The 11577-nt window shown below is 39.2% G+C and overlaps 1 protein-coding gene across 3 annotated transcripts in view; it reads left to right on the plus strand.

Moving 5' to 3' along the window:
* The window catches only part of LOC146381183 (KAT8 regulatory NSL complex subunit 1-like), a 40219-nt gene that overhangs the window by 14626 nt on the left and 14016 nt on the right, over positions 1-11577 (plus strand). The window lies entirely within an intron of this gene.

An 11577-nucleotide genomic window follows, 5' to 3' on the forward strand; every position in this document is an offset into this window, starting at 1 on the left:
AAGCCGCATTACAATATCAAAAAAGAATGAACAGCAGATAAGAGTACAGGTGTGCCTTGAAGTTTTGGTTTTGCCATTTGTACGTGCACAAACCAGTGGACTACATGACTAAGGGTTGCTGCTCTCACTATTCAAAATGCTAGTTGGTTAAACTATTTGTTTTAATTGATAGTAGTTAGCTTCTTCCCTGACAGACAGAAGTGCCTCTCTTGAATGCAGATGAGTGGCTGTAACTTCACAGTAAACAGGTGTTTAAATACTGTTATATATTTGTAGTCAGCAATGCACATAATAGTGGGTTTACACTAAATATTAGTGTTTTATTAATGTCCAACACCAGTTAGCTGCTGGCTCTAAGGTGCTATGCAGCCACCCACCATTAGCAAGACAGGCAAACAACCGAAGTAAGAGGAATTACACCCCCACAAAGTAGTGTGGGTCTGCACTAGTTTGGTGTAAAATGTGAGAGTAGACTGATATCACTTAGCTGGAGCAATCGTTAGGCCTAGTGTGGACTATAAACATGCTTATGCTCACCCGCCAAAGACAAATTTTGATCTTGGAAAAGCCCCTAAAATATACAGCTGGTAATTTGAAGACATTACACATGACAAGTTTTAAATTTTCAAAGCAGAGGAAAATTCTGTATTTTTTTGTTCATGGTGATACCTGCTAAGAAAAAATGCAATATAAAACTTTTAATTTATCTGGCTCAAAATTGGCCTCTGGAGGGCGACTACAGGTGTATGCAATGTAAGTAGTTTGCAGTAAGTCGGTGTTTTCCTAAGTCATCTGTGCATTTTCCTGTTTTTTTTATTTGTTTTTTTTTGTTTTTTTGTAACATTCCTGGTGATTTTCCTTAGGATAGAAGGCCAAAACCTCTTCTGTAATCAAGGAAGAACACGGACATTGTGTAGCTGTTCATTCAGTATATTTAAAAAAATAAAAAACCCCAAAAAACTTTTTCTTAGTTTCTTAGCTCCCAGCCCTGCGGCTCTGAAACCTTAGCTCCCTTTGTGAACATGTTCGTCTTCCTGGAAATAAGGTGTGTGTGTTTATGTACATATAACCATGAAGCCACATTTTCACAACTGGCACTTTGTCTCAGTTACCAATTACTGGCTTACAGCTTGGTACCACTCAACACTACACTCACAATGTAATGTTGTCTTCTTCAGGCCAGCAGCACCTCAATTATTTAATGTCAGCCGAGTTGACAGCGTTGTGTAAAATAACCTATTTGGATGCGTTGCATTACTTACAGCTAATCCCATCATCGCTGTCTTTACTGTAGACGTGGTTTCTCGTATCTCAGAGGATTGGGGGGCCAGCCAACTGGCCAGTATCTGGTGCAGGCTGTCAATGTGACGTCTGTCCATGCTGCTTTCCTTTATAAACTATTTGCAGAATCACTTGGATGCATTAGATTAGGCCTGTTACACTGCATTGAGAAATGAGTGGGCACTTTTTTTCTCTTTTCGTTTCTGAGGCAACAATAAACGCTCATCAGGAAATCTCAGATGTTACATAATGCCTCGTAGACAGAACAATAAAAACGTCTGCGTATTTGCACTCAGGTTTGGGGGCTTTGCATGTTTTAGTTGATCAAACTGTGCTTCAGTGATGGAGTACATGTTGCTCATATGATACTAATGCATCAGGACAGTTAAATGACTGTCTGCCCACCTTGCTTCTGCTTGTGAATCAGGGTGACTAGTTTGGCCGGGACCACAGCGTGCCCTTCATGCTTATGGCTCAGCATTACTCTGCAGTCTCAGCTGCTCAGCTACGTTGTCCCCATACTCATTCCTCCATGTCTGTGTATTTACGGATGTATGCGAGCCCCTGTGTACGTTCCTGTCCTGCTCTGACACATCTGGATGCGTTTAGCTCGAGCTGAGTTCCTGAACACGAACCCACAGTCGTTACATAACCCTCCTCTTTTATGTAATGACTTGCTGCTGCTGCTGCAGCTCTCTGGCTGAATTTGCCCTCTCTAGTTTCTCCTGCCCCACACCCTGCCTCGGCCTGCCTTGTTCAGTTTTCTTCCTATGACCAGCTGCTAGCTCACCCCTGGCACATCAATTATATCTGAAGAAAATAATGTCAATGTTAGGATAGTTTTCAGCTCTTTTTATTATTTAATGTGTTTGAAAACCCTTCGCACAGGAGGACAAAGAACTAAAATGACAGCTGCTAACTTTCTTAATTTTTCTGTTCTTGTTACATAGTATGAATGATGGCTTGCTGGTTGTGAAGCATAATTGAAAAAAGCTATCGCGATTCAGAGGTCACACTTCAAAGTATCAATACAAGTATGGTAGAGAGTGGAAGTTATGGGAGTTTTAGTAGTGTAGTTTGGTTGGTTGGATACATTTTCCCTCATAGTTTGCATACTTACACAAATACTGCAAGTCTTAAAAATGCTAAGCGGTGAAAAATCCAATTTTTCACCGCTGTTCTAAAACAAAAATAATAATTCACCATCCCTTTAATGCCAAAGAGAGTTAAAAAGATTGAGTAGCATTTAAAGAGTCTTAAATCTTTCCTGCTTTGAGCTGTAGGATGCCTGAACTTTTCTGTTCACATTTAGATGATAGCTAACCTAAACTGCATTTGACACAGGGCTGGTACTGCAGCTTTAACCACCTTGTATAGTCCTGCAGAGATGTTTTGGAGGGTCCAACCTAAATCTGAGCTTTTGAAGTACAAATCAGGCTTTGTACTGGCTTCCTTTGTAGTAGTTACCTGTCATGACAAAACTAAAAACCCCAGTCCCCATGGGCATTGCGATGGTGGTTTGCAGCTTTCAGTGTTAACTTGGGGTTACTGCTTCAGGCTGTAAGTGCACGGTGTGTTTGATGTGTTGTTTCACTTCTGTTTCGCACAAAATAAATAATTTGACTTCCATCTACATCAGTTATTATCAGAGGAACGTGTGATAATAATCTAGAAAGGATATAAACAGAGAAATGTAACTGTGGAGTATTTCTGCAGGAAGGTATTTATTTTTGTGCTTTCACAAATTAAATATTAATTTATTTTACCTCTCAGCGATGTAGTTTATTTGTAATTTGTACACTAGAGCTCTGAAACTTTAAACCTGTGTCATTTAACAGTGTCTTTTTATTAAGAGTTTTTCTTTTATACATATAAACAAAAAGAGAAGAAAAGGATTACAGATTATCTGTACATTTAATTGGCCTGTACACTTAAGGCTGTGAAATATAAAAGGAAAAAAAAGTTAAATAAAGAAATATAAACACAAGTATTATAATAGTAATATTTCCCCAGATAACATAATCCCTGCAAAATAATCCCATTCATTCCCACCCAGGTCACTGCCCTAGACCTGTACACTGTATTTCCACACCTGACATGAGGGAGTTGCACATAGACAAAAGTGAATGTACCTGAAAATCTGTGTCATTTAAATAGTTCCTGTGTTCAGGACTGACTCTGTCCCTTAGATCAATGACAGATGTGGAAATCACTTACATTTGTGGATGGATCAAAGTGAAATGAATTTGACTGATTTAAACCTCTTGGTTTTAAATACTTATCAATTTTATAATCCCTGTTCTGTCAGCTACAGTTCCTGCAGTGTAAAACATACTTGGCAACAGATGAGGCCCAGCGTGAAAACATATTCATGCAAATTCTTGTGACAGTGCAACTCGTACTTGTACTACACAGCTTCCTTCTGCATTGCTAGTCGGGTTGCATATATAAAATGTATTCCTTCAGACACTAGAGCACACTCACGTTAAAGAGTTTTTAGTGTTAAGCTCAGCCTTGCTCTACTTGAACATAGGTCACTAAAGTTAAAGTAATCTCACTTATCCAAAAGTCTGTGTATTTTCCTGTCATTTTAGACTTTGGAAGTAAGTGTTTTATTTTTGCATAAATTAACCAGTGAATTCTATTTAAAGTTTAAAATAATCTTAATTAAAAACAATTTTTTCTCTTTTTTAATTATAACAAATTCTGAAATTTCCAGTTATTAATTTCTTGTTTTTAATCAGTGGTGCCAAACAATTTAACTGCAGTGAAGTTAATAATTAGATTTTTAAAAATAAGGTTAGGTTAGGGATTTCAGCGTTACTCCACCAGATTTAGAAGTATATGGAAAGTTAAAAGTATTTGTACCTCTACATAGATTCTTTCACTCATAAAGAAGTTACTATTATTGTTTAGTTACAACAACAATTACATGGGAAGTTTTTGTAACCTTTCAGCCTGATCTTTAGACTCAAGGAATGACAGAAATGTTTAAAATTGCACTTTCCTGTCATGCCTTCAGTTGCCTGGCACATTTTATTTTATTTTTTTTAAGGAAGTGAATTGAGGCAGATCTTTCAGTTGGTCTTATGGACCTGGTAAATGTTCTCCATAATGTACTTATTTAATGATAGAGAAACATTTGCAGAGGTATTTTTGGGTTAAGGTTAAATAATAGTGATCCAAGTATAACAGCAGGGACAGCAGTACATGTAATGAATTTTCAGACTTTGCAAAGTCACCCGCTGGGTCAGATTTGACACTCCTGACCTGAACTGGAAGAAGTCTTCCAGTTCAGCCCTAACTTGCCCACTCTCTTTATTGCCAGCCTGAGTAAAATATGAACATTCAGGTTAAATGACTGCTCTTTGGAGTTGTGGCACATCTGTTGAGTATCAAATGTGTGCATTTGCTGCAGACTGCTTGAGAGGAAGGTGGAGGTAAAAAGCGAGCCATCACTGCAAGTTGGAATGGGTGTGGGTGCACATTTTTAAACTGTCTCTCTCCTGGAAGATATTGATAGTGCTGCATTTAGCTGTTCGCATGAAAGAGAGAAAAGTACAATGACCCAGCTCCTCTCTGACCTCCACACACAGCTTGCCAATCAGGCTGCGAGCCAGGAGCACATGTCAGATCATAAGTTTACGGAAAGTTACAGATTATGGAAGGCGCTCTGTCAAGGGTGTGTGTGATGCTGATGCTGTTAAATAATATGGCAATATGCCGTTTGGACCCGGATCATAAATATGGGTTAAGAGGAGGGAGAAAGTTAAGATAAAACCTACACTTTTAAACTAGCACTCACTGTATTTGTGCATCAGTGCCACAGAAAGCAGCTGATCACAGGTGACGTGGGTGGACATGACTTTTATTTACCTGCACAATAGTTCTGTCTGTGCTTTGGCTGTGCAGTTAATCAAATTTTATATTAAACAAGATGATTAAGATAATCATCTGCCTTTTTTCTTTACTAATAGTCCAAAATGACACTTAGCCAGGCTTGTGGCAGTTTTACCTCAGTTCATATTTCTTTATGTAATTCAATTATATTTAAAGTGCATGGAAATCCACTTAATTCTTCTAAGTTGAAGCTGCTGTTTTTCATGTGTGTAATCATATTAATCTTGCTGTAATCACAAATCCCTAGTCTGTGTTAATGTCTGTCCTATACTAATTTTAAGCATTGTTGTGTAAGACTGATAAAGTGAAAAAACAAACCTAACAATGCGTACTACAATTGTATTAACACTGTCGAGTTTCACTGATCCCCACAAAAAACAAATGTACACAAATTCATATTTTCCTTTAACTTTTCAAAGAAGTAAATGTATTTCTAGTTTTAAAACCTCTCTAATTGTGTTCCCTTCAGCATGCTTCAGGTATCACTGCATCAGAAAGTGGGACGACTGCTGTCAGTTTTCAGCTTAGCATTTAAATCAACTAAATACAGACAGCTTTTATTTTTAAATACTTGTGTAACTTTTAAAACATAGTGGTGATAAAAGGAAGCATAAGAAAGGACAGTTTTCATCACCTTTTACATTTCTTGATCAGGTGCTTCTCGAAGTACAGCATGAATGACAGCAGCTTCATTTTCACTGCTTTTCTGTTTTCAACCTTTTTGATGAAAAATGAGGCTATTTGGGATGAATCTTGTAAAACATTCATTCAGTACCCTCTCATACTGCTTTTAACTTGCTGTTATGCTTCACAGGTGAATTCATGGCTGTGGTTGGTGGAAACACATTTTTGCTGTCCTTTGTGGCACCTTTTTTAAAAAGGTTTAAAAAGAGAATTAATTAGTGAGCTTCATTTCTAAAAATTGTCCAGCAGTCCAGTGTGATACAGTCGAAGCCCCTCTCATACTGCAGACATGCCTGTATACACTGTAATCAACATGTGCTTTTAATGACGAAATGATAAACCAAAACATGGTGGCTCGGATTACATGTTATTAGAATTGCCAACTGTTACACAACCACATGCAGTTAATTCACCAAATTGTGTTTCTATTTGGAAAGGAAGTAAACGGTCTCTGTGGCGCTAGTGGTCAGAAAGATGATTATAGTTGTTGAGGATGCACTCATATATATTTTTTAAACCTTTGGCTTCAGGTGTCTTCTGTTCTAATCCACCACCAGCGTTTCTGTATTCCTCACTGTGGGGTTATGGCACAAGTAACGGGTCAGTAGTGAGAGCATGAGGATTTTTTTCCCCCTTAGTCACAATTATAAAAACAATCAGATGAACTTTGATTACCATCTAATTGAATAAACTAACAAAGTTAATGTGTATTGAACTAAACCCACCACAGCCTGGTGGGGAGTTTCTTGAGAGGCAAAAGTAAAGGACAAAAACAGAACACGCTTTTCTCCTGATAAACGTGTTTTAAATGATTATGAAATCAGATTAACTGCAGAGCCCTATTCTGAGGAGGACACTGGGAATCATTACTTATACGTAAGACAATATTGAGTTCAGCTTAAAGATTGCTTTACTTACTCTGCGCATAAAATGTAATTCCTTATATTGGCATATTATTGCAATAATAGCTTCCCAGCAATTGCTCCACCAAATTGTCTTTCTACCTCCTGCCTTGTGTACAAGCCTGAACGTAAACAAGTGAGCCGCAGACAAAAATGTCTCGCTCATAGTGTGAGATTTTCAGCAAAGAATTTGCTTCATTCTGAATCGCAAAAACCCTTCGCTGCTGTACAGGGAAAGCACTTCATGGCAGTATGTTGCATTAACTAGATTTCATCCATCAGTTGTACTCTTCCTCATCTGGTGGCTTTTGAGTGGTAGACTGTGTGATGCAGGACAAAAGTTTATTCACGTTCGGTGAGAACACATCATTAGCTTTGGGTTACTTCATTTGTACGTCTGGGTAGATTTGGTCTGTAGCAGGTGAGTCATCTGTGTTCTCACACACATAGGGCTGTGCGATATGACCAAAATCTCATATCCCGATATTAAGACATCTATCGTCTGATAACGATATAAATCACAAAAATGTAACATTTTCTGTAAATTCTGTGAATCTCGGGCAGCTCGACTTGCGTGAAGTGTTTCCAGCTGCGCGTCATGGACCTAGAGTCGAGTGTTTTAACTGATGCATGAAACTATACAGTTTTAGACATAGGTTGTAACGGCCGCCGTTTTCTTTGTGAGTATTTATTACACAGCGTGCTGCGGGGAAAAGCCTGTTCTAACGTTTGAGTCTAAGGTTTATTTTTTTAGCACCTGGCGGCTCTTTTTTGCTTCTTATCCGTAAATACTCTGCATCTTTCACGTGATTCAGTTTATTTCGAAAAGTCTCAACAGGATCTCGAGCTTTATTGTGAAAGGTTTATGTGGAAAATAAACTAGCGGAAACGTTGTGGTTTAACCGTCGTTGTTGCTAACGACAACGCATAAAAACAAGCGCGTGTCTGTCTGTAGTGTGGTTATATTAAATATAAGAGAAAGAGAGAACTTTAAGAAATTAATATAGCCACTACAGTGACCATCAAAACGATGAAAAAATATTGCCGTAAACAGTTTATTTTGCGATACCACGAAACAAACGATAGCGTAAAATGAAACGATAGACGTTTTTATATCGTCATCCGATATATATCGTTATATCGAACAGCCCTACACACACACACATAGCAGTTAAGCATAATGCAATATAGTCAAGAAATAAATTGGTGACTTAAGTAAGTTATACCACATCATGTATGATAAGCATTTTTTTCCTCTCCCATTTGTTGGCATCCTCTATGCAACGCTTGTGCTAGCTGCTCTTACCTGATGACGAGATAAAAGTGCATTGTGGAAAGGAAATTAAACAGATTAGCCAATAGGTCAGTATGTTGAGTTCACCAATATCTGATCAGGATACTAACATCTGATTAAGATATCAGGTTGGTTCATCCTTACTAGCAGGTGAGAAATCCCTATGCACTGCTCATCATTTTGTTACCAAACTACTGCACACCAAATCTGAATATCAGGTCTAGCCTTTTTGAGTAAAGATTGGACCATTGTCTGGTCCACATGTCGGGTTGTTGCACCCCTGATTAACATCCATAGGAAAACTGGTTGTTTTCACATGAGGCAGCGTCATGTGTCCAGCGGATGGGATATCAGGACCTGCTGGTTTTTGAGAGAGAGCTTTACTGAGAGGCAGCGTTACTGAGTGATTATGGTGGTTTTTGAAGGGGTCACTATGTTATAGACAACATATGTGCTGCATCCAGAGAAGCACCACAATGGAGAATCTGCTGACAGCCAGAAAACGGCCACCGAAGCGGCTGCTGCTGGCATTTTGTGTGTGTATGTGGGAGTTGAGGGGGGAGGAAAATTTGTCCTGATTAGAGAGGAGGGGAGGAGCTCCTCGTTGGGAGAAAGAATGGGGTAGTAGTGGGTTCTTTCTAACTGACCCCTCCTCTTTCTCAACCTCCTCAGTCACCCTGGTGATTGAGGTCATTGGACTTGTAATGATCGCTCTGTTTGTGCTTTTGTAAACTGCAACTGATGAAGCTCTTGCTGCTTCTCTTCTGTTATCTGATTTTAGGTTCTTCTGCACTTTAAGAGTGGATTATTTTAACTTACCTGGCATATTGTCTGTCAGTGCTGATGAGGTGTCCTAAGGACTGAAGCTCTTCATTCCCGTTCAGCCTTTCCTTATCATGTCTGTGATGTTTTGCTTCTGCTTTTGAGGAGCTGATGTATCCTCACTCGCCTTGGTGGTTTGGCTGTCTTTATGTGACTGCTGATCTTTGTATAATAACCATATTTAATGAACACATACCAAATTTTACTTTCATGTTATCAATATTTTCAAAGTTACAGACACTAGAAGTATAAAGGGTTGGATAAGTCACCCATCATCATCATCATCATCATTATTATTATTATTATTATTATTATTATTATTATTATTATTATTATATTTAACAGCGCTTGTGTGCCCTCTTGAATTCTTGAGTACAGAAAATATCCGGAGGAAATGTTCTTTTATTAGGGCTGTTTAAAAATTGTATGTGAAAGGCCTCTATTTTACATACATTACATATCAGGCTCATCTACTAGCTGTGATTTCCTTTGCTCAGAGCTTAAAAACAAGATTTTGACTTCAGATTGTCACAGTTGGAGAATGTTTAAAATTTATTTGGTTGCAGTTTCTAACAGATTTTTATGTTGTGTAATAGTTGCTGAACTTTCACGTGGCTCAGAAATACTGTAGGAAATGATGTGGCAGTTTGACACACCCCTCTTTACCTTAAGTGCATATAACTTGATGCTTGTGCTAAGTAAAGCAAGACAGACAAATTATTTTAATGATTATAAGAGGACCAATTGTACTTGCGTGCAAGACTCTCCAGAATGTCAGTCAGTACCTTTACTGCAGTCGGACATCAAGTAGGCTGAATTTGGATCCTTTGGTGAGCTGGCTTTCGGTCCTGGGTCTCATGTTTGATACTTCTAATTCACAGGGACTGAATGGAACTGATCTAATGGGTGTGTTTGGGTGCATTACAGCAGCGTGTGTGTGTGTGTGTGTGTGTGTGTGTGTGTGTGTGTGTGTGTGTGTGTGTGGAACAGCAACAGGAAGTAGTGCCAGCAGGAAACACTGCAGCTGTATTTACAGCATTGTCCTCCATACTATGCCGTAGTGAACGGGGACATAAGACTAGCAGATGTGTCAAGGAAGAAATCGGAATGTCTCTGATTGCACTGATCGGCTCCGTGATGGACGTCATCCGCCAGAGGAGCTCTGTTTCTGCTCAGCACCTCAGTAAGGCAGGATTCTTGGTTGGATTATTGGTTATTCCAGCGTCTGCACCCAGCCCCACCCCCCTCCTGCACCCTGTGCCCTGTAGATTTGCTTTTAAGGCCTGTCTGTTCCTCTCCAGACTGCCAGAGCGACCCTTCCCATCTCCCTTGTCTTTCTCTCCCATCTACCTCTGCCCTGGTGGAGGCTCTGGAAATTGAAAACAGGTTAGGGTGTGTGGGGAAGAGAGGAAAAAGAGGGAGTGCAAGGTCTATCTTTGTCTGCTATCTGAGTCATTACCTTCATTGTTCATCCACAGCCTCTGCGGCCCTGTCTTTGGAAGAAATGGCGCCCTCTGTGGTTGCTTCCGCACTGTGCAGGAGCAGACATTTTCCTCTCATGTCTGCCTTTGAAATGGCCATTCTGTGTGTCATACTGGTAAAATGGAGTACCCTGCTCTCAGCTGGCACTCGTTCCTTTCCCACAGAGCATACCCCTGCAGTGGAAACCCCCAGTTCTTTTTTCTTTAATTTTTAATTTCTCCACATATTTATAATGCATGCCTAATCATGTTATTTTTTGACTCTAATGCTTTTCCAGGCTGCCTGCAGCTGCCACTGCTGGGAGCTCTGCTATAACGCTGATTCACTGACCTCTGCAGTCTGACAGCGGAAATGCTCCAAATAATCTATTTTAGTGTTTAATAATAGTTCAGTAAAACACCGGAAAGTACTTATATAAACTGGGAACAGACTAATAACTGTAGTTGAAGACCAGTTGCATAAATAAGTGGAGCTTCACTAAAGTCCACACTGGGTCCCAGCGAGATGAGGGCTGATGCCGACTGGTCGTTTTTTTCTTATGAAGGTTGCTGATTGAAATGACCTGGAGGTGTCTGTGTGGCAGACACAATAAAAGCTGTTTGAATTCCTTAAATGCCAAGGAAGGGTGCTTCAGTGCTTCCTTTATTACCTCCTTTAGTAGCAGAGTGTACACTGAAACATCCTTTATAAAAGAAAATAATACTATCCCACAATTTCAGTAAATTAGGTGTTTTCTTTTTCACACAATAGTCTGATATGTTTTGAGCCTTCATCAGCTGGCTGTGTTAAAACCTACATGTGACCTATGAACATCAAACTGCAATAATGAAACATGCTGCTTATCAAGTTGTTTCCTGGTGTGAGGTTGGGGGATTTTTACATGAGAAAGCTCAATAAATAAAGATTATGGGAGTTTGAAGTTCACCACAATTCACTTGAGTGGACAGGATGAGTAATTAATCTCAGTGAGATAAATATGTTGTTTCACTTCATAGGCTGTTTAGTCCTCTTTATTTAAAATTACAGCCTTAGAAATAAAGTTGTTTTTCAATGGTGTTTCTATTTAATTTGACCTTTGTGAAAAGAAATTAGGTTGTTTTTGTCCCCCACCCCAGTCCAACCTAAGGACAATTGAACAAGATAAGACCATGAAAGCAACTCGCTTGTTTCACAAGCCTGAATTAGACCTTGCAATCAAAGCACAATGATTAA

This window comes from Perissodus microlepis, chromosome 8 (genome assembly GCF_051167445.1).
Source record: "Perissodus microlepis isolate ML-2025 ecotype Zambia chromosome 8, ASM5116744v1, whole genome shotgun sequence".
NCBI classification, from domain to species: Eukaryota; Metazoa; Chordata; class Actinopteri; order Cichliformes; family Cichlidae; genus Perissodus; species Perissodus microlepis.